Source organism: Anoplolepis gracilipes, chromosome 10 (genome assembly GCF_047496725.1).
Source record: "Anoplolepis gracilipes chromosome 10, ASM4749672v1, whole genome shotgun sequence".
Lineage (NCBI taxonomy): Eukaryota > Metazoa > Arthropoda > Insecta > Hymenoptera > Formicidae > Anoplolepis > Anoplolepis gracilipes.
Genome location: NC_132979.1, coordinates 10,936,974 through 10,962,912, shown reverse-complemented (window position 1 = coordinate 10,962,912; position 25,939 = coordinate 10,936,974).

Below are 25,939 nucleotides of genomic sequence, written 5' to 3'. Positions count from 1 at the left end.
AACAAATGGTAATTTCCGGAATTTACTACTTATTGAGAACGTTGTTAAAAGAAAACCTTGGAGTGTCCAGGAAGATCTCGCTGAGTGAGAAGTTTGGCGGGAGCACTGATAAACGGCTGGCGGTATAATCACTTGTATAATGTCACAATCACAATCTCTTAGTATAAATTCTTTGATGGGCACTCGCTCACAGGCACTCTCAAATGGGTCGTCTAAGTTTATATTGAAGGAACAATATCGCGAAGTGATTTAATTAGTACGAAGTGCTAATACTAAACAATCGAGATAATGAGTTAGAGTGCGAGCGGCACACAGTGCTCGAGCCGAATAACCGGAATTGAATGATTGATCTAAAATGATCCGTAATTAGAAGGTTCGACACTGTAGAACTCGGAATATACGAGAACTGAGACTGATTCGGAATGATTCGGAATATACGAGAACCGAGACTAATTCGGAATATATGAAAACCGAGACTGATTAAGAATAGAATAAGAGTGGTCGCGTGCTTTTCCTCCTTTAAATTAGAGATCTAGCACCCCCTCTCCATTTGACGGTTAGACGAATCAAAATTTTAATTAACACTCCTGTGGACTTGGAGGGGTTTCCTTTCAACTTGACACTTTCATTTATCGGTACAAATTTTGTTAAAAAATTTTTCGTTTTGACCAACGGAGAGTTTGATACCGTCGAGAGGGGGAGTTTACGTCTATTGTCTTATTCCACTAATTTTATTGTATGCAGATGTTGCTTCGGGGTGATCCGTCAGGCGAGCTCATATGTCGCGTTCTTCGATTTATCTTTGATTTATGATTTTAGTGTAATCAACAGTTCCAAGCTATATTTATTTAGTACGTTTGTAAGGATGCAAGAGAGCCCTGCGGATGTTTGCACGTGGCCCAATTTATAGCAGTCCTTCCGTTATTTTATTTAAAAGTTTAGGCTCGCTTGTCAGATATTTGTTAGGAGTATCATTACATATGAAACATAAGGCCTTTGAAGTCCCACCGAAGCAACAATTTTTATATGACTTAATTTTTTGCTGTATCGCTTAGATATCTTAGTGTTTATAGTTTTTTCAAAAGGAAAGAATCGTGAAGTCCATAGGACTTAACAATGCTATACATCAAAAACTACAAAAAATATCTTCTGTTTTTTTAAAGACCTATAATTTTAATTGACAATTTATAAATTACAAAATATAAATAATAATATAAGGAATATATATAAAACCGTGATTATAATTTACCTTTTTAAAATTATTTTTCCTTTAAGCTACTTATGATGATGTACATACAGATGATTTTATATCTTTTTTGCGAAAACATTTCTGTTTTAATTTTTTACGTTTTTAATTTTTTACTTTCTCTAATTTGAACATATCTAATCGTTTTTCTATGTAATATTTATTATCTGTGATAATTTTTTGTAAGTTATTAGAAATTGCACACACACAATAATAATAATGAAATCACTTCTTAATTTACAAATTTTTTTACTTATAAAAACATTATCGAGTATTGTAATTAAATCATTTAAGATATATAACAATTCCTACATAATAAATATATACTTATAAATTTAACTAATCTGAATGATCTATCACTCTTCCAGTATAATGTTTATTATTATACATAAATATCACTTTACCTTTCATAGTATTTTTAGAAATTGGTAAATCATGTTCTATAAGTAAAAATTCAATTTTTTTTAAAATTATATGATGGAACAAATTAAGTGTCTTTTTGAATATAGCAATTTAACTAGTATATTAAAAACATTTAAGAAAAGTGACTTAAATAATAAATTCAAATTTTTATAACAGATGAATATGAATATAAAATGGTTAATTTTCGACAAAATAGAGAAGAATATGATTTCATATTATTGTTAAATATGGCTTATATTTGACAAAAAGTTCACAATTGTTGACTTTTAACGTTTCAAATTGTAAAATTATTTCAACATCTGAGAGAATAATTCATTATTATATATAAGTGAATTATAGTATAATCAAAATCCAGTAATGAATACTTTTTTACATTCCTTTTGTTTGAAATATTTTCAAGATAGAATAAATTGTCTTCATCCTCAAACAAAAGTTGTTTATAATACAAAAATTGGTAAAAATCTCGAATAGGGGACCCAGCCCCAATGATCTTGACTTTGAGATATGTTGTCAAGATCATAACCCTAAATAACATGCAAAAGGTTTTAGCCGTCGCTCGTTGTTTATTAAAAAGTTATAAACAATAAAGTTTCATAAATAGGACATAATTTTCTTACATCATGTATTTTTAATGAGGCGTACTTTTAATGGATTTATTTGTCTACTTATTTAAATGTGATACATTGAATGCATGAGCGAGGGAGTTTTAATATTATAACTAGATATATTATTCCATCCATATCTTAAAGAATTTTCCTAAACAATATTTTCAACATTGGCTATTGCTTGTTATGTCTATATTTATTTTACTAAAGTGCAATATAAAATTATTTAATATTGAGAAATATATGCTGAAATGTTTGTGAAGCAAATTCCAGATCATTATAGTGATAGACATTAAACTACAAAAAAATTACCAATTCTAGGCTCTATAATAATATATAATTTAAATTAAACATAATAAAGGCAATCAAGAGCCAACGCGGGTGGAGAGCGTGAAAAAACTTCTCTCTTGATCGTGTTGAGTGTAAATCATCTATATTTCCTCAAACGTTTCGGACTCTATTTTTGAGCCTTCTTCAGTGAATCATACCGCCGTTAACGTACCGCGATACGTCATACTCCAACGTCTATCCAACGTAAAACGCTTCCTACACGGTGCCAAGCGCAAGGATAAACGCATTGGACCGACGAAGGGTACATCTAGATCGCACGAACACATGCATACGAATTTTTGCAGAATAATAATGTTATGTACATTATTTTTCAAAGTTTTAAAATTATTCATACCAAAATATTTTATCATCAAGAATTATGGAAGAAAGTAAAACATTGCTTGTAAAAATAAGTGATCAATATGTTATATTAAAATTAATGGACATTAAAACCATTAATAAAGTTATACAAGTAGGTGATTATATTTAAAGTACACCAAAATTAAATAAAATTATGTGAACAACAAAAATGTGTATATTGTGTATGTGTATACGCGTATTGTATATACACACTGAGAAAAAAATTTTGTTAAAAAACGCAAAATATGTTTAATCTTACCAAATTATTTAGTCCGATACAAACAAACATTATTACGATGACAAAAAATAATTTGTTACTGTTGTAAACAAAGTATTATTTGAACCAACAAAGTTGAGAGTTTCATAAAAATCTACATAGATATTGTAATGCAATATTCTGTTGGTATACGAATTTATTCATGTTTAATGTGGATAAATTTTTAGTCTTAAATTAATCTTCATTCCAAATAACAAAACCACTTTGTATTGAAATAAACAATTACTATAAAACAACAATATATATAGTTTGATGAATGAAAATTTAGTTCTATTTATTAAAAAAACAATTGAAATTTATATTCACAAAGATAGAAAAAATTAAAATTTTATTTTAGGAACTGAACATATGCAGTCTACATCGAAAGATAAAATAAAAATAACAAAATAAACATTTGATTTAAATGAAAGCTTTGTAAAATGACTTTAATGCATAGTTCGTACATTTATTGATCTAATTTAATAAAAAATTTAAGTGATCGGTACAATGACTGTTTTGTCATTAGACAAAAAAAATTTTGGAATAAAGTCAAGATTTATTTAGTTAATAAAAACAATTTGTTAAAAATATCTTAATTAAGTTGAAGTAACTAAATTTTCATTACAAATAACAAAAAAAATATAACGTCTACCAAAATATAAAATAAAACTAACTAAATATTCAGTCAGTATAAATAATTATCTTATTAAATAAATTAAATCTATGATCAACATGTCCATTCATTGAAATTAACGGACAAAATTCTGAATTGATTTGAATAAAGTTATTGTTCAATTAGTAAAGATTTAATTTACCAGAATGAAAAATTTGTTAAGAGAACGCAATATTTAGTTTGATTAATACAATTTTTATTTGAAGAACTTAATAATATATTAAGCTGACAAGATAGTTTTGTTCTTTACAACAATTTATTTAGCTGATTTAAATAATGATGTTTTAAAGTTTTTGCACAGTGCCAAGCAACAGGCAATAGGAACAGAGAATAATACAGGCAACAAAGAGAAAGATTTTTTCTCTCTTTTTTACCTGTGTTATTTCCTATTGCCTACTACCTGGCATTGTGCAAAGATTTTAAAACTTCATTATTTAAATTAGTTAAATAAATTGTTGTAAAGATCAAAACTATCCTGTCAGCTTAATACATTACATTCTTCGAATAAAAATTGCCTGGTATTGTACAAGAAGCCTTAAATGTTATTATTTATTAAATTTACCTCTATATTTATATATATTTAGAAGAATTTGCAATTTCGTAAGATTATACAGTAATTTTGTTGCATTAATATTAATTGTGTCGGAGGAATTGAAAAGTTAAATAAAAAAGTGTAAACAATAACGTATATATATTTTTTTTTTATTCATTACTTATTATTGTACTTACATAATCTATTATAAATTCCTTAATTATATAATATATTATATACTTTTAATTGTATAATATCATTTATTAAACACTTTTGAAGATAAGTTTGAATATAAATGGATACAAATTAAAGTACCTTCTACAAAATAGAATATAATATCGAAACCTAAAATTCACATGAAATATATAAATTACCATCGCTCACTACATGAACATTTTGCGGAATACAAGAAAATAAATCTTCTAACTTTATAAATCTCCAAACAGCTTTCTTAATTATTTTGTTACGTCCAGGCCCGTATATCTGTTTTAAGTAAGTGGTTAATTGTGAAACGCTATCAAAATTTTGATCTTGTATCGTGCGACGGACTTCACCGATTATTCTCGTTCTTATTATTCTTGTTAGCTGTGGTTCTGTTTCTTTAGGTAGCATAGATTTTGCTTCTTCACATCCCTCAATAAAATAATTTAAAGGAATATTTTGACCGTCAAAATAAGGAACGGCCTCGACCGCGTATTTAAGAGTAGCGAAAGGATTATTCTGCGTCATGGTGTTATCGTAAAAATTTTCTAACTCTATTTCAATTTTAGATTCGGCGCCGTTTACAGAAATATCGCTATCGGGCGTGCCACTGGTATAGGAATGTTGTTCACTACTTGTCTCAGTGGTTACTTCGATTGAAGAAAAATTAATAATTTTCGGAGATCGTGTGGAAGTAGATGTAGTAGGTGTTGAAGTGTAAGGTGGTTCTGGTTTATCGAATTTCGGCCGTTTGTGTTTCTCTAGCGCTAATTAAAAATTTCGTTCTACTTCGTCTTTATTGGTTTGCCCTTTAGTCTCTTTACTCATTCCAGCTTAAGATCATACATTTCAATCAATCCCGGACGAGCCCCCAATTTTTCAGTATGTTACGTCCAGGTCCGTAGAGAGGATGGGTCAGAGGAAGGGCGTAACAAGAACTGTTCCGATGTCAAAAGTCTTATCGACGAGTGACTCGGTCGAGCGAGCTGCAGGTTAGCAAACAGGTAAACGACGGGTGTCGTTATTATTCTGTTATGCGAACGCTCTCTCGGTGGTCCCTTTTTGGTAAGAGAATCGAATCTCTTTTACGCGGGACGGGACCTTGTGTGATCTTTCGCATGGAGGGAATGAGGGAGTTAAATAAGTTTACCGATCATTTTAATTTTTAGATTAACATTTATTCAATTAATTCCTAACATTATACATATGATCTTATTGTTTTAGAGTATTAATATCAGCCTTAAAATTATTTGTATGAGTGTGTGGATCGCGGGTGTTACATAAGTACGGAGGTCATCAACCAGAAAAGAGGGGGAAGGAGTGCGATTCTAAAGATTCTATCCTGGTTGGTATTTGTTACAATAGTTTATGAAGAGAAAAAAAATAATAATAATAAAGATTTGCGAACGGTGTTATGTATATTACGGCGCGATGTCGATGTCTTCGAAGTCGCTATCTATAATGCTGAGGAGAGCGGAATCGGACATGGATGCAAGCTTTGATTCTAAGGAGGGAAGCGCAGAGGTGTCAGAGTCTGCTGGAGAGTATTCCAAAGAGGAGTCGGGTAATTCTATCGTGTGGTTCGATGTATTATCCGAGAGGATTACGGACGAGGAATCAAAAAATGTTGGAGGAGACGACGGCGGTGAGTCATCGGATATATCGTTGACCGAAGGTGAAAGAGGTACGGGGGAATACGATGGGGAAGGAAAATCTATTTCAGGGTAACTATGGGTAGATGGGAAAAGCGTTTTTAACGGGATGGAACAGCGCGAATACTGCGGTGAAGAAAAGGGGGAATCTAAACTGTTGGTTTCGTTCACGGTCGTGTCGTTCGATCTATTGTCTCGATTTGCTCGCGAGAATCGGCGGGTCGGCGCGATTTTAGGCACTTTAAATAAAGAACAAGGTTGAATAAAGGGGAAAGGAGACGATGAGAGAAAGAAAAAAAACAAAAGAGAAGGAAATTAAACTTACTATTTAGGCAGATTGGTTGCGTTTTAGCTGCTGGTGTAATTGTGGCTCCAGTTGTGGTCTTACTCGGCGGGTGGTCTTTGTTGAACACTGACTCTAATAGGTTTTAAGATGTAATCGGAACTCCCGCAGTGACGAATTGTTTGAGTCAGCGAACGACCGAAAAATCTGTGCCGAATGAATCTGATGCTGTACTGTCGACTGATTTTAAATTTTTGGTGTTCGTAATGCGCGAGTCTTCCCTTTTTATATTAAATCTTGAGGGCGTGTTAACAATTTGGGCGGGAGTATTTTTGAGATTTTGAAGAAGTGTAAAAAGCTGTCGTTCGGTGAGATCCTTCTCCTTATTTTTTATTGTTGGGCTCTGTACGGCCTCTTAAGAAATTTGGAGATTCTTCATTTGGTTATCTCCTGGGATTATCCAGCTGTTTCTATCCATTATTTATTTAGGGGATCTCGCTATCGATCCTTTTCGGTCATTTCTTTGAACATCGATTTCAATGTTTAAAATATTTTTCGTCGCGCGATCCTTTTTATGATTAGTCGGGCGATTATTGCTTCATTTTCGTGGGAGAAAAAACGTGGAGCCGACAGTGCATAGCGGCATTATTTGTTTCTTTCTTAAGATTATGCAGCTGTGTTTGTCTGTTTCGTTGTTTAGAGGATTTCGTTATTGATCCCTTCCGGTATTTGTTTAGATATCGTTTTTAGTAGGTCTAAACATTATTTGATAATAACGGTTCTTTTCTATTGCGCGACCCGTTTTTTGTGACCGATCGGACGATTATTGCTCATTTCATGGGAGGAAAAACGTGGAGCCGACAGGATGTAACAATTTCATATGCACAATAATGTCTATTAAAAGCTTTTGTATAAAATTCTGTACATATAAAGTATATTTGGCACATATTATTAATAATTATGTAATTAATTTTGCCAAAGACAATAATATTGTCATTTATACATATACATAGCTACAACCATATCTTTATAATAAATAATTCCATTGACTTTAATCCAAGTGTTGAATATATGTTCGTATTGGATATACCGCGGGAGTGTATTTTTGAAATCAAGATAATCTGGAAGATCAGTTAATTTTTAATGTAGTGTAGGTCCTAAACTTAATCGGTAAAAAAATCCTTTTTCACTGAGAAATCTATATGACAGAATAAGTTGATGTTTTAGTGCTAAAGTGTACGGGCAATTTTTGCGGGATTTTATAACCTTTGCATTCTCTTTGAATTGCTTATGCTTTGCTTCAAAACGAAAGCAAGATAAATGTTTAAGTGGTCCTAATCTTTTCAATAATCGCGGGTAATGTACGATGAAATGATGTTTAGGTTTTAATGACACTGCAAAAACTTCCATATATAGTGAATGGTGTTCCGATATTAAAGTTTCAAGGAGTTGAATTGTTGTGGAAGTAAATGATGAACTCATTATAATATTTATAATTTCCCGTAACACAAGAAAAACTTCCCAAACGGTATTATTTACGGGCACCAAATCGTCGATCAAAACACCAAGATGTTTAATTAAAAAAAACCATTTCTGACGCTGAAATAATTAAATTTTGTGCATCAAGAGCGTTGCACGATATTGAAACTGGTTTATTTTTATCAAAGTTTCGACCACAATCAAAATGTTGCAAGCGAGCATTTAAAATTTCAAGGGAAAAGAAATGTTCTTTATTTATCAAAAAATTCAAAATTTTAGCTATTTCGTATCTACATATTCCTTCGAATAAATCATGCATAGGATCAAGACTTGCATTTTCTATAATATGAAATTTCGGAATTTTATTAAAAATGCATTTAGTTTTCACTCTAGTGGAGCAGTTTTCACAATCTTTCTGATAATTTTGTTTGGTCCTTAGGATTTGACTATTTTTTTTTACTTGTTTTCGACTCTCAGTTTTATCCGCTGTACATATTCGACACACATTTTGTGCATTAAAACTGGTTGTATAACCACAAATTTCATTCAAACCAAAGTTGTCACCAATGATCGCTAACAGAGCAAAATAAATTGTTCGTTGCTGGCCACTCACATTTATAGTTAATCCATGTTTTCCAAGATCTGTTATTTGATCGATAATATTACGAAATGTTCCTAAGTTACCGGCAATCCTATGATCTTTCGTGTAATGGAGTTGAGCAAGAAATATATTTTTCAACATACTACTATATTGATATGGAATACATCCTAATGAAAAATAGACGGCACCAAGTTTTCGTTATATATTAGCATGCGAACTGAGTGGGTTATTGATCTCAACATCATCAAAATATAATATTAATGGAAATACAGTTTTCCCTGCAAATTGAGATTCAATGTTCTGCCATAATTTACCCTGAACATTTGAAATTATTAATTCACTAGATTTGCATTCTTTAATGTGTTCTAAAATTGAAGAAAAAACGTTCGGTAATTCTAGAAATTTTTTTAGGACCGTTTTTATAGATATAACTTGGATTTCTGTGTTTGAAGAAGAGCTTTTGCGTTTTCCTCCGATAAAGTGAGAACTTATCAATGTATGAATCCTGAACGATTGTGGCCTTATCAGGACATTTGCTTTTTCAAAATATTTTAAATTGTAATGATTGGATTTGAAATTATCAAAACCGTATTGCAATATTGTTAACATTTTTTTGAGATCTGAAAGAGCCTGTTTGTAATTTGTAGAACTACATTTTTGCTTTAAAATCGGTATAAGAGTCAAATTATACAAATTCTTCAAATTATCAATTAAAGTAGTCACAAACAATCGTGGAAGATTCAATTCTGAGTAAAGTTGTGAAACAAATAATGAGATTTCTTTTTGTACTATATGTTCGAAAGCTTCTATATTAAAAATTGTAGGCTCGTGAAGTGAATATTCCGGTTGTGAGGATTGAATATTCAAAGACACAACTTTAGGACCACTCAAACTTTCTGTAAGGTCAAAAGAATAATTTTCAAGGTTTCTATTCTGATCGATTCGTATTGTATGAAGTGACCCAAATTGTCTTGAAAAATAATGCCTTTTATATGAATAAAAATTGTTAAAAATTCTTGCACACCCTTCATAGCGGCAATAGCAGGCAGACAATATTAAAGTCTTATGGCGCAGTTTGACATGTTTACTAAGACAAATTTCAGAATATAATTTTGTTTCGCAAAATGGACACGGAATCATTTTCGGTATTTTCTTTAAACGAAAAGATTATCTTTTGCAACAAAACAATAAGAAAAAAATTATATATGTACATATAATAAATATATATATAATAATATACTATAAAAATAAGAAATTTTTTTACGCAAAAACTACACTATTTTTTCAAAAAATTGAAACAAAAGTACACGCAGTCAAAACTTTTTTTTGAACTTTCAAAAAATTAAAAAAAACAAGAAGAGAAATAAAACATAAATGAACAAAAGCAACATATAAGTAGTTTAAATTTATAGATAATGTTAACTCTTAAAAATAAATTAATTTAAAATACTTAACCATTATGTTTGGAAAAATAATTTTATGGATTTTTTTAGGCAATCCAATGATTTTCGGATCTTATTATAATATCGTGTTTTATATCTTATAAATGAGGTAGCAATCACAATCATTCAGTCATAAAATTTAAAATAGATATTTAAATAAACATAAAATGTTAATAAACTTTCTTAAAAAAAGAGAGAAATGTAATTAATTTGCTAAAAAAATGCAATAATTCTTTTTTTTAAAAAAGCATTTGACTCTCTTCTCTAATATTTAAATTATCATATAAAGATTTTTAAAATATGCTCTTCAAAAATAAAAAATTAGAATGAAACAATAAAAAACTTGTCTTATTATTTAACTTAAAAATGGGGAAATGTATATCTATGACTGTTTCAATCTTAAAGTGCCATTATGTCACTTATTATTTCTGCTACATTTGGTCAGTTTATCCAAATTATTTTTATAACCGTATAAAATTCTTTAGAATAACAACCAAATATGAGCACTTTCAATCGGGTATTCAACGTCAAAGACTTGAAAAATTTTAAAGCTTTATATCTATAGCTTTTAGAAAATTTTAAAGCTTTATATCTATAGCTTTTAGAACTGACGATACCTTATATAAAATCTCATCAACTGATATAAAAATATCAGAAACGTCGTTGGATGGGCCGACAGTAATGATGAAAGGCTGTAATGTAATTCCTATATCCGCGGCTGCTTTTCGTCTCTCTTGTTGTATTTTTGTAATATCTGCTATTAACTGCAAAAAATTATGTATATATATATTATTAACTGTAAAGACTAATCTTATACCGAGTAATCTTATACCGAGAAATATTAATAATAATAATTAGTAATGGTAATAATGATAATTAGTAATGGTAATACTTACTATAGTTGACATAATTAAACTATCTTTACATTCAGGTATCGATGGTTTCCACTGACTACTTTTCTGACGGATTCGGTTTGTAGGTGGAAATAGATGTGGCAGAAGTCTTACTTGCTGAACTATCTTTGAATCTGAAATTCCATCAAATGACAAATTACACAAAATGAAATATGATGTACATTTATATAGAGGCAAATACACCTACCATCAGTCAAGTCATTACATGCAATCAACTCCACTAAAGCTTGTGCAGTGTCATCGTCTTTTTTTGGTGGGCGAACAGTTAAAATTTTTGCAAAAAAGATTGCCAACTTTTTAAAGTTAGCTCTTGCGTTGATAATTATAAATAAGCGTAATCCTCTTCAATTAACGTATATTTGGATGCTTCAGAATAGGCCAGCTTTCGAAAATTTGACATAATTTCAAATTACGGTTTGACTTAATATTCTTTTGCCGATGTTCAGCCGTGCGCTTCCAATTAGACACAACAATTTCCCGCGGCATTTGATGACTTTGAAGCCATTCTTTAGCTTCAAGAATAGCTTCTGTAAGATTAATTAATTAATGAAATTAATTAATATATATAAACATTCGATTAATTTGATAAATAGATAATTTTAAGTTTATATATATATATGTATATGTATATTTAAAAACATAGCTATAGACTACCTTCATCAGAAGATGAGTCCAATCTTTCAATTCTACGATCGTCTGCTGGTGGTTTCCATTCATTAATAACTTTTAAAGTACGTGTTTTATTTCGATATTTGTCTACTAATTTCCCACGTGAAATTTCCGATTTTCCAAATCGTGATGATTTTTTTGAAATTGGCGGAATGTAGTACGTGCTTGTACTTTCGGTAGGAAATAATTTTACTATTTCTTCTGCTACATATGAAAAATCATCATTTTTTAAACTGAAAACAAAATAAACATATAAAAATGAAAATATAAAATATAAAAATATATAAACATATATATTAAAAAATATATATATAAATATTAAGGTATATTACATAAATAACAATTTTAACGTATTATAAATAAATGTAAAATGAAATTACTGGATAGTCTCTTTCAATAATTCTGTCAATATAATATCGACAATCATCATTCTAGAGTTTCGTGTTAAAAACTTGGAGGTTTTATAGGATTTTATAATTGCCTTTCCGTGTGCGTTAATATTTAGAATTTCTTTAAGATTCATAGTTCTCGTTCTTAAGGCATAAGTCAGCTTTCCCGAAAAAGCATTCCATCTTTTTAAACTATAAACATCCTCAGATGAACTTTTTACACTATTAGTATTGTTACATCAAGCGGGGTCGCGGCTCCTAAGAGTGGTCGGACCTTTCGCTTGACCGGTCGCGTATTTCAGAAGTTAAGCTTCTGGGGATTCCTCGCGACTAGGCTTATCCGGACGATGGATGTTTTCCTTTACCAAAGGCGAAGTAATAGGGATATGGCGGTGGTGTTAGCGTGCATATAATGTTGCGGCAGTGTCAAACGAAAATGGAAATGGCGATTACTGACTAAGGGAAGTCGCGTGATGTGAACTCCTCGGGGATGGTTCCGCTAACGAAGACTTTAATAGGGTCCACTAACGAATAGTAATAGATGTTTCTATTTCTCAAATCTCTGAGGAAGTCGGCGTAGGTGTTAACGCACCGGTCGCAGTCGAACGGGAAAACTCTGCTAGATTACGAGAGCAGGCCGTGCAATACACGCCGGAATAGCGCGTGCTGTCGAGCGCGAGGTGTACGTTGAAGTACGCGCAAGAATCTCTATCGATGTCGTCGAAATTTACAAAGCAAGATGCGCAATACGGGGTAAGTTCTAATTTATGAGCGAATCCCGAGATGTAGGTGCAACGGACGTTTTCTAATCGGTGACGTGCTTTGACGGCGGGAGGGGAGGGGTGGCCCTCCTGTATGGGGCGCAGTTGTTCGTAACACATGTAGGTGTGTTGTCAATAGGTTATGGTTAAATACTATTATTGTTATTGCTCGCGTAAAGCGTTGTTATTAGTCGTGGTCAGAATAAGGAAGGAGTACAAATAATTGAATAACGAGAAATAGGTTTCTTATATTTATTCAGTTTAAATATTAATTGCTTACAACTTAATGAATAAAATAACACGCGCGTTATACAATATTTGAAATGAGTATTAATTTGAAAGCAAGTATTATCTTCGGGAAAATCTCGACAAGAGAGAAAATGGTCAACGCGAAATGCAGGAAGTAAAAAAAAAGGGTCGGTCGTAAACCGGTCTCGGCAGCGCGAAGCGAAAATACTATTTTGGAAGGGTTTAGCGGAGGGCGAGCTGGCCCAAGCGAAACGCAGGAAGCAAAAAAAAAAAGGGTCGGTCTTAAAGTGTAGGCACGGGAAAACTCTAGGTTTTCCAAGCTTCGTATTTTGAGTGACGCTGCTACGAGATATTGTTATATTTCGTTCCGCGTAATATTAATCTATTACTATCGGTTGTTCCGCGGAACCCCAGTGCTCGGGGGTGGAACACCCGTAATTTAGGTATAATATTTCGTCGCGTATCTGGAGGTAGCGGGTCTTCCTCGGATCTCCCGGTACGTAATTCGCGGGCGGCAGAGGGGGGGAACAGTAGCTGTGTGTCCAACTGTATCAGTTTGCGCGGCCACGGAAAATATCCCATAGACTTTATGCGGATGTCCGTCCTCAGAGGTTTGACCTGCTTTGTTCGTAGCGTCGGGTTAAAGTACGCCTCGTACTCTAAGTCAAAATATAGACGATTCGTCCCGAGGAATTCACTATCCGCTTCACTGACGGGGGCGTATTTGTATTCGTAATATAAACGTCGCGCGTAGAATTTGTGTCCGCCTCTTCTTATTTTTGGCATCTACAAAAAGATCAAATTAATTTCGCGTGTTCGCTGAGTTCGACCATTGGTTTTGAGGTAGGGAGGTGGCATGTGCAATATTAGCACGATGCTTCCAGGAGAAAGTATAAATTTGGTCTTAGGGTAGGAGTACCGTATGTGCAGAGTATTAGCACGATATCGGCTGGGGAGGGGTAGTAACGAGCGTGCAATTGTTTGCACCGCTACGTCGCTGGTTTGATTAATGGTCGAAACCAAATCTGTTGAGGGTCGGATTGAAATTTAATATGACGCCGAACGTAGAAAATGCGGACTGGGTTCAGGTACGTTTTGGTATTAATGCACAATGAGATTTCGTAAATACTTGTATTTTTGACTAACCTTACATTGGATGATTACAGTGGTGACGCGTGAATATGAATCGGAGAGCTATCGGCGCGGAGAACTGACGCAGGGTGTACGGACGTAGTACAATGAAGTAACGATATAACAGGCGCTCGCGTGAGGTAGAGTGACGTTGAAATGGAACTGTATGGAATAGGACCGCGTACTGAGATGGAAACGAATGTGGATATGGAAAGCGTGTTGACTTGGAAATGGAATCGCGTATAGAAATAGAATTTCAAGGATGAGGAGCACTTCTAGACAGAGAAGTGCATCGCTCAGAGTCTCGAATTGATGTGTCGATTTTTGGGACTGTTTCGAGGTCCCTCGGTTTGTACGGGTCAGGGTTGAAAAGTGGGGTGGACGCGTAGGAAGGGTTATCTAAGGGTTCGGAGTAGCGGGAGAGTCTTATGGTGGTGGGAGAGCAGCTATTTTATGATTAACGTTTCGTACTGTCGGCTAGAGTCGGTAACGGTTATAATGGGTAACTTGTCTTAGTGAATAACTTATCGGCTAAAATGTAGTCGGTAACTTGTCGTTTGGCTTTATATTATAAGTTTAGTGTTTCTTAAAAGTAAATGAGAAAAATTTTGGTGCCGGGACGTAACAGTATCTTCGGATGAATTTTGCGACAAAATATTGTCTGACATTTGAGGTATTTCTGCACTCAAATTTGTAACCTAGTCAGTAAAAGATAGATATTAATGCTTAAGAATGAAAATAATTCCTCAAAAAAATTTAATTGTGGATGCTTATGTATATTAGAATGTATTTAAAAAATTTTTTTCTCATTCTTATCATGGTTAAATTAATTTTCGACGTCAAAAAATTATTTTCAAATATTTATCCCCCTATTTCTATTAGCACGTTTAAGAGTTCACATTACTTTATTGGTAACATTTATAATTGATAACGTTTTATAAAGAGAGATTAAAAATTTTTGAGGAAATAAAATTCTTAAAAAATTTATCTAAAATGAAGTCAATGAATTTAATTATTGCAAAATTATAGGCGTTAAAATTCATTTCTGAAAAAAAAACATTACAAACATGTTTAAATTTAATTGAATTAAATAAGAAACAGGTTCTCCCCCTCCATGTATTTATTACTTAAAAAATTGATAAAGTTTTTAAAGGATTTTTTCCATGATAAAAGTAAGAAAATTTTTTTTGTCAAAAATGAAAAATATATTTATATGCGTATAACATAAGGCTCTTCCTTTTTTTTAAATATTGCTGTCCATTTTTTTGAAAATTCAATTCTTAATCCAATTTTGGGCATCATCTCTTTAATAAACTCTGGGGTAAAGTCGGGGAAATTTTCTTCCGTAAGAGCATTCTCTAAAAATTTATTTTTGTCTCAAAAATGAAGAGAAAATTAATACAATAAACAAAATAAATATTTTGTGGATAAAATCAAATTTTTAGTTGATTACAAAACGTTTTGTTTTAACTAAACTTTTTGATTGTTGACAGACTATTTCGATGTTCAATTAAAAATTTAATATATGTAACTTTATTGCCTCAAAAACGGAAATTAAATAAGTACAAATGAAATAAATATTTAGTTGACAAAATCAAATGTTTAGTTAATTGCAAGATAGTTTCGTTCGAAATAAATTAGCTTTTTAATTGTTGACAAATTCAATGTTCAACTAAAAATTTAATATATATAACTCTATCGCCTAAAAAATAGAAAGAAAAGAAGTAGAACAAATGAAATAGAAATTTAGTCGATAAAATTAAATGTTTAGTTAATTGCAAGATAGTTTTGTTTAAAATAAATAAACTTCAATTGTCGACACAATATTTTATGGAAAATTTTTGACTTTACCAAATTATATTTAAGAACGCACATAGATAGATAATCATAATATCGAAAGTTTTCATCCATATTTTTTTAGCTAACAAAGTAGTTGGACATGGAACCTAATAAGCGACTTTAAATTTTAAACAGTTATACATCACTTTGTCCGATCAAAGATATCAAATATCAAAGAACACGTGTCAAACACCGCACAGCAAATACGCGTGATACTACAGCAGCACAAAAAATGATGCACGTACAAACTTTTATAAATCTCTTGCTAGTTATTTATTAGTAACTCTAAATATGTTTTAAGCCATAGAAAGAAACTAATCTACAATGCATAAAGAAGTATATAGATGAGATTTATAAACGTTCGTACCGGCATCATTTTTCTGCCACTGTATCACGCGTGATTGTTTGTTGTGTATGTGTTTTTTTGGTATATATAATATCTCTATCCTCGATCGACAAAGAAATGATGCAAGAACTATACGTAAATAAAACATGAAAAAACTATTGCATAAATGAAGAAAATAAAAAACTTTATAGTACATACCTTCCAATATTTTTATAATATTTGCTTCTACGTCAGATTTCAGCCCCCACGACCGAATAATATCTGCCATAACGTTTCTCACTTCACACTTGACGACACAATTTGATATAAACGATCAAACGATGTCTTCTTCTTGTGACGACACGTCTTCTTCTTATACGGCACGTCTTCTTGCAACGCGCACAGTATTGTGGACTCGGATGCCTAACACGAACGATAATACGACAAAAACGACAAAGGCGATCAAACGACAAAGGCAATCAAACGACAAAAGAGAAAAGACCCGCACTCACTATCCAGCGCGACTTATTCGGAAGCGCCAGCGCCATGTCCTTACGTGTTCGTGCAAGCTCAACTAGCGTACTCTAGTGTAGTGACACTTGCGCGGTGATCAAAATTCAAAATTCAAAATTGAATAAAATTCAAATTTAAACAACAATTTTATTTAGTTAAGAGAAACATATTAAGCAGTTGACTTTGTATAATAATGATATGATATTTAATCACGCTCTTTAGTTATTTATGAAGAAAAATAATTATTGTTTTTAACAAAATCATGTGTAGATTAACTGAATTTTTATTTAACTTAGAAATTTTACCAAAAAGTTTATTTATTTGATTTTTGATAATGTTTGATTCATCTATCAAATAATTTTTTTAAAGCTACAAAACTCTTCGTCATTTTGAAAAATTGAAATTGTCGAAATCTGTTAGATATTTTAACAAAAATTTTTTTTTCTATATCTAATTAAATTATTTGGTTGAAAATACATAATATTTATCCTCATGGTATCATTTAGTCAATTTGATACTTGAAATTAAAATAAATATATTATCTAAGTAACTAAATGGCACGTAAAAACAAATAAATGCTACTAATATTTCGAACAAAATAATTTAGTTGAATTCATTTAGTTCATTCTTCATTAAAAATTGTTAATGGTAATATGAGTAAACTATATCTTTTTTAGTGCAATTAAATAATTGTTGAATCAACCATTAAATTAACCAACTATACAAATTTAGTCCGTTCCACTATTTTTTTTTCTCAGTGCAAAAAAACATAAAATATGTATAAATTATATATTCTACACTAAAAATTTTTGTTTATTGAAATTTTAATGTATTTGCGCAAAATATGTACGTAATCATACGATACCAAATAAACTCGTAATATCAGAATAACTTTAATATTAATTTTTCAGAATAACTTTGTTTAGATGTAATTATATATATATATATATATATATATATATATATATATATATATATATATAAATATATATTTTATATATATATATATATATATATATATATATATATATATATATAAATATATATTTTATATATATATATATATATATATTGTTACGTCCGCGGGATCAATATTTATCCAACGCGACGCGACGTAACTAACACTCGCGGACCGCATTCGTAAATGAAATATACTATTAAATTAATAAGAGTAACTTTCATGATAAACACAAACACAAGAAACACAAATATCAGTATCACTAATATCAATATAAGACACGACCGATCAGCTTTACAGCTATCAAAGATCTCTCTCAAAATGTCCGTCGTTAGACAACCGTATCGCCCAGAGTTACGTCCCTGCTTGGCGTTCCCGCACCGCGTTATACGGCCATTCGTTGCGGCAAAAGAAGATCGTCTCCAGGATATTGGGAGATATCTTATATATAAGTATCGTTCGTCTGTCTGTATGACCGCGAATTGCTTCCACATTTGTGGACCAATTCCCACGAAATTGATACCAAAATGTTGCAAATTATTCTGGGATGGCTGCTATGTGGTTTTTTTAAATTTAAATGTATAATATTATTACGTCCAGGCCCGTGGAAAGGATGGGTCAGAGGAAGGGCGTAACAGGAACTGTTCCGATGTCAAAAGTCTTACCGACGAGTGACTCGGTCGAGCGAGCTGAAGGTTAGCAAAGCAGGTAAACGACGGGTGTCGTTATTACACTGTTTAGGCGAACGCTCGCTCGGTGGTCCCCTTTTGGTCAGAGAATCGAATCTCTTTTACACGGGACGGGATCAAGTGTGATCTTTCACGGATAGAGTGAGGGAGTTAAATAAATTTACCGATCACTTAATATTTAGGTTTACATTTATTCAATTAATTCCTAACGTTATACATATGATCTTATTGTTTTAGAATATTAATATCAGCCTTAAAATTATATGTATGAGTGTGCGTGCGTGCATGTGTGTGTGTGTGTGTGTGTGTGTGTGTGTGTGTGTGTGTGTGTGTGTGTGTGTGTGTGTGTGTGTGTGTGTGTGTGTGTGTGGATCGCGGGTGTTACATTGGTACGGAGGGCGTCAACCAGAAGAGAAGGGGAACGAGTGCGATTTTAAAGATTTTATTCTGGTTGGTATTTATTACAATAGTTTATTAGGAAATAATAAAAATTTACGAAAAGTGTGATGAGTGTTACGACGCGATTTAGAGTAGACTTATTACTTAGGCGGATTTAGTCGTGGTTCGGCTGCGGTTCCTGTACTTTGTTTGGCGGTGGTCGACGTTTCGCACTGACTAATTATTTAGGTTTTATGCAGAACTCTTGATATGCGAAGTAAATTGTTAGAATCAGCGAACGACCGAAATGAGTCAAAGTACAATTGAGCGAGACTTAACGGTGCTGAATTAACTAGTGAAAAAGAATGAATGTAGATGCCGAAATACCGAATGGATGGAATCGAGTGTGTGTAACACTGAATGGATCAAGAAAAATGTAATGTCCGTTAGTGCATGAATATTCCCTTTTTATATTGAATTTTGAGGGCGTGTTAACTTTTTTGAACGGGAATACTCTTGAGATTTCGACGTGTAAAAAGCTGTCGTTTGGTGAGATCCTTCTTCTTCTTATTTTTAATTATTACTGATTGGTGAGTCCTGTACGGTCTCTTAGAAATTTTGGAGATTCCTCGTTTGTTTATCTCTTAAGATTATACAGCTGTGTTGTTCGGTTTCATTATTCTAGGGGATTTCGATCCCTTCCGGCATTTATTTGGACATCGTGTTCAGTATGTTTAAACATTATTTGATAAGAACGGTTCTATTAATCGCGTGACCTTTTATGACTGATCGGACGATTATTGCTTCATTTTCGTGGGAGGGAAAAACGTGGAGCCGACCGGACGTAACATAAATATTGACGTATTTATCGCATAATTCAAACCATGTGTTGATTCTTCTCTCTTATAAAATAAATTTTCCGTAGGGATTGTAACTGCTTTTAAGAATTTTCTTTTAGTTTTTACATTGTTGAAATCCGTCAATTTAAAATATAGTTCGCATATTCGATTGGATTCAGTAGACATTCAATTTTTTCTGTTAGTTGTTTGAATCCAAGATTTTAGTAACGACTCTATATTTAATGGAAATCTATAACATTATTTCTCAAATATAGTATGAAAATACTAACATAAAAATGTATTTATATAAAATCTAGAACTTACTATAAAATCGTGTCATGTAGTTTTTTCCCTTACTACTTAAAGCAATTTGATATTGCACAACGAGTAGGCATTTTTAAGAATTTAATAATTATGTGCTTCAATGTATGATTATTCTTGCGCTCTCTCCAAAGATTAAACTATAACCACAGTATACCGTGCTATAACTTGAAAATATCATTGGCACTTTCTAATGCACATGCGTAAGTTGTACATAAGAGACACGTTTTTACATAAAAAGCAAAGGATGTTAGCAGTTTAGTGCACTATATAAAAGTTTGTGTGAGTTGCAGAGACATTGAAGACACTGCAACTCTAAATCTAAATACTGATCTCGTGCGCCGTACTCACGTTTAGTTATGTTATACACTCAATTTAAACACAAAAATATCATGTATACGTAGCATAATAATTTAAAATAAAATCCAGAGAAAGCCGAAATCGGGACTAATGGAGTCTTCTTCTTTTTGTTTGTATATCAAAAACTTCAAAATCAATTTGTTCATCGTTTTTATATTTTCTTCTTGCATTCGATCTTGTTTTCCAAATTATCGATACTTTTAAGCTATAATTAATTTTTTTTAAAACAATTAAATTTATTTGAACAATAATTTAATTACAAAATAATTTCACGTTAATATGTTGTTACATTTTCTTATATTATTTTATAATTTATTACTTACCTATTATTATTAATTTTTGGATAAAGTTATGGTAAGATAAAGTAACTGTTGTGTATCCAAAACCAAAATTAATTTCCATGCACTTTCCAGATGGTAAAAAATCCTCTTCTATGCCAATACGTTGATATTACAACACTCTCTTTTTTTTAAAGTCAGTTTTGAAACTGTATAGTTTCAGATAATAAAATTAATGCACATTAAAATATTATTATTATTTTCTTTTTGAATCGGGCGGAATATTATGTTGATAATATATTCAAATACATGTAATATAATATTTCGGTAACAATATGTATTACACTTATAGAGTGTGACAGAATGATAATCCGAACGTTGCCTTTGAGAGATTGGTCCTAAAATTAATTAGCATAGTAACTGGGCATCTTCATTCAACAGTCAAAAATATAACTCTTACGTATACAGAGCAAGCACTAGATTTTCTAGAATTTTTAAAAGATCTTTTTAAAAAAATGATAAAAATATTTAACCAAATATTAAAAACATATTATTTTAAAAACATATATGTTACGTCCAGGCCTAGAAAAAGATAGGCCATAACAATTATTTTATCGAGAATAGATATTTTAAAGGCGTATGGCTTGGGTCGAACAAACCGATAGGTCTGAAAAATACGTCAATGATCAGAAGGATCGTTTTATTACTATTTTGGAGATTTGGTTGTTGATCTCATTTTTGATAAAGGAACTTACTCCTTATTATCTAGGATGAAACCAAGTACTATTTTAGGTAAAGAGTTCTAGTTAAAATAAAAGAATTTCTAGTTAAATAGTAAAATTAATGAAAATTTTATTTATATTAAATATATACTAACTAAGTTATATGTTATATTAAGTAAAAATAAATTAAAATTTATAAATTAAAAAAATAGAAAAAATATTAAACCTAAATTTAAAAATATTGATTATATATAAAATATTAATTATAAATAAAATATTATTCTTTTGCTTCTACGAGCGAACATAATCGATCTTCATCAGACACTAGTCATACACTACGGGCGTCTATAATCGATCGTCACAAAGTTTTATTTTCTTACTGCGAGCGATTGATGTCTACCGATATGTACCTGCATCGGTAAGAATAGTGCATCCTTGTTTTAAAAATTTTTATGCAAAACACTATTATTAAAAAGTTATTGTTCAATATTACGTTACTATTATAATTACTGGAAATAATATCATGTATATCATGTTTATGAATACTTATTAGTATTATGTTCACAAATATTTATTTTAACGATATTTGTTGTAACGATGTAATCGTTACTAGATCGAGCCGAATATCTGTTTAAAAGATCGGTATATTGTCCGCGCTCCATAGTTAGTAAGTTCGCGCCTTTCACACTTTGTATATTGTCCGCGCTTTCCGTGCCTTGTATATTATCGTGCCTTCCACGTTTTGTATATTATACGCGCTCAGTAATTAGTAAGTTCGCGCTTTCTATGCCTTGTATATATTGTCTGCGCTTCATAGTTAGTAAGATAGATTAAATATTATAAAGAATACGATAATCTGGAGACAAAGCTGTGTTATCACCACCCAATCATCACAAAATTGAGTCATAATTTTGAATCTCTCATCAATGTCCGAATCCTGACACTAGTAAGTCGATCCGGAAGATCGGATGTGGTAAACCGTTACATGGTGCCCGAACAGAAACCATGTAAGGACCAGACTAATAGAGATTCTAGATCGGTGACTTATAAACGGATTAATTATATTCTCAAGACCGAAGTGATAGAAAAGTTAAAACACTATGGCATAAATAGTTGTGAAAAGCTCGAAGACTTATGAAAACGTCTGCGGCGTTTTGCAAGAAGCAATTCCACACTCTTTGCACATCGACAAATTCCGATCATTATGACCAAAGACACGGACGATAACACCTTGAAAATAATGGTGGCCTAACTCAGAGACCTCTTCTTCCGATTGATACACCAAGATAATCAATCAAACATGAAAATGGGGATACTCATTCGATGGACATGATGGTCTTTCTGGAGAAAGTCGAGGAAATATACTACGGGTTCTCTCCTCAATAGCTTGCTCCTAGGGCTCTCAGAATTCTTAAAACATGAACTCCTGCTATGATGTCGGAACTGCCACGGCAACTGAAAAGTCCTGGACGGACTTTGACCATGATTTCTGGACTCAATTCCTATCTCCAAGCAACAACCTATGGCTGAAAAGAAAATCGTCGCAAAGGCTTACGTGAACCCTTCAGCAAATTGGCGACTGACGATGATGTGACGAGCCGGCAATTATTCTGTGGTGATGGCCAGGTGGAGCACTCTATGAAAAGATGAAGCTTGAATGCCGACTTTACATCCAACGTGAGGACGTTGCCAGTGTCTGGCTGGGCGTTCTTAACACCCAGGAGGCCGAATACGAGAAGATCATCTGCCAGCGACAAGATCTACAAGCCGAAACAAGAAAAGCAGCTACGCCATTGTTGTGGCCATCACATACAACCAAGAAGAGGTGCTGGAAGTGCAAATAATGAAGACATACTTAGTAACACTGTCAATGGCTTCTGCGGAAGTTCTGCTCGCGATGCGACAAAGATGGAGTTCTTACCCGAAATTGCTATTTTCTGGCGAGAAATAAAACCCGGACCGATGATGCCGCGGTTATCTCCTCGTCCAAGTCAACATAAAATACAATCCGCCATTACATACAAGTCCGAATGCGGCGGCATCACCAATGGTTCTCCTCGATTCTATCTCCAAAGTTTCATTCCTGAGCCCAAATATGGCCTGACGCCTGACTATAAGAAACTACTGACCTACACCGACCACATCACAAATCCAAATGACCGGCGTAGACGAGGGTGCGCATTTTTTGACCTCTCCGTTATGGTACGAAGAAAAACCATCTAGCATCAGTTCATCAGTATATTAGCCAAGCTAGGGCTTACGCTTCTTCCACCGCTCTTAGACAAAGAAATTAATGCCGACCACTCAGGCCTATTACCGCACATACTACCACTGAAAAGAACTTCCTTGTACAGGAGTTGCCAAAATTCAAAGAAGACGCAGACCCACGCATCACACACAACATCGTATTCGTTTGAAACTCGGGGCGCCGATCAAACAGCGCTATCATCTGCGCAACCCGGTCATGCAGGCCATTATAAACTAGGAGATAGAAAGAATGCAAGTCGACGGCATTATCGAGCCCTTCTCCAATGCCTGGAGCTCGCCCACAGTAATTATCGGGAAAGAAGAAGAACAAACCGGTTCTGTATCGACTTTTGCAGATTCAATGACGCTTTTGAAAAAAAAAACTGTACTGGTTGTTACATATCGCGGCGACCTTGGAGCTATGCGGCACTCAATATCTAGCGACACTCAACTTGAAAAGTGGTTTTTGGCAGATACCCCTATTGCCAGAAAGCTGTCCCGCCATCACTTTTATTTTGTCTGGCCAGAGATTGTTCCAGGTAATGCTGTTTAGATTACACTTGACCCCGGCCACATTTCAACGGTTGCTGGACTCCATACTCATTCTCGAGTTCGAACCCTACACATCAGCCGCTATCAACAGAGCAGATGTCACAAATGCGCCAGTCTCCTGCGCACAAGTTGCTGTCAGCACGCCAGTCGCCACCGACATGCTAACTATCAATACGGACCTGTATAAGTCACTCTGAGTAACGCACAAATTGTAGAAATCCGTCGCGGCCCATGTCTCAAGACGGTACAAGATCTGGAAATCATTGTGATTGGATGGTGGATAATTCGGTTTGACAGACATGACCGCTCACGAACAAGCCATCGCTTGCCAACACTTCATAAAGAAGAGAAGAAATATAATTGTTACTAGATCGGGCCGAAACATCCATCCGACCTTTTGAAAAAAATCGACGTCCTTAGACGCCACCAAAAAATATTCTGCGAATATTCCTTACTCGTCCTACTACACACAAGAACGGCGCAAAACTGTCTAACGAACTACTTCTGACTCCTGCAATTCAAGATGACGAATGTTCTCGTCGATAGAGTTTTCTCAGTCTCTGGATCCTGTCTTATCATATTTCTGGGCAATGAGCAGTCTCGTTGATGCAATCGAATGTTTTTGATATCCAGTTCCCGCTTATAAAAAATAAGTCAGACTGGCCGTCCTCGGACGGACTATTGAAGAGCTGTTCATTTCCGGACGATCTCAAAACAGTTCGTTAACACAAACCGCCCTTCTCTGGACGAAAATGAAACAACTTGCTTACCTAGCCGCCCATCTTAAGAAGAAAGTGGAACAACTCGTCTATCTAACCGCCCGTCTCCGGCTAACTTATGACAGCGAACGATGCATTACTCCACCACGATAACGGCTGATTGCGACACCCTACGCCTTCTGCGCCTTATATATTGTCTCCGTAGTTAGTAAAATAGATTGGATATTATAAAGTCTATGATAATCTGGAAAGCTGTTATTCATTAAATATGGGTCATGAATTTGAGTCTCTCATCAACGTTCGAGCATAATAATGGGAGACACGATGCTGGACGACAATACCCGACAAGAGTGGTCCAACTCAAGGATCTTCTTCTTTTTCGATTGATACAACACGGTGATCAATCAGATATGAAAATGGGAGTGCTCACTTGACGAGAAAGACTGCTGGCCTTCCCGAAGAAAGTCGAGTAACTACGCCTACGGACTGTCCTTTCAGCAACTGCTCATAAAACTGTCAGAATTCTTAAGGCTCGAATTTATGCTATAGTATCAGAACTGCCGCGGCAACTGGTAAATTTAAACGGACTTTGATCGTGATTTCGGAATTCAGTTCCTACTTCGAAACTACAACCGACAGAAAAGAAAGAACTTATGCGAGCCCTTCAGCAAATTTGCAACTGAACTACTGACGATGACGCAGCGAGCTGGTGATTACTCCAGGTGACGATCAGGTGGCGTAGCTCTACAAAAGGGTAAACCTTGAATGCCGGCTTTACATCTGACGTTTCCACTGTCTGGTTAGGCGTTCTTAACGCCCAAGCGGCCGAATTCGAGAAGATCAGCTACCAGCGACAAAACCAACAGACCGAAGCAAGAAAAGCAGCTGCGTTTTCTGGCCATCATATACAACTGAGAAAAAGTGCTGCTGGAAGTATAAACAATGAGAACATACTCCGCGACACTGTTAACGGCTCTCGCGGAAGTTCGGCTCGTAGCGTGAC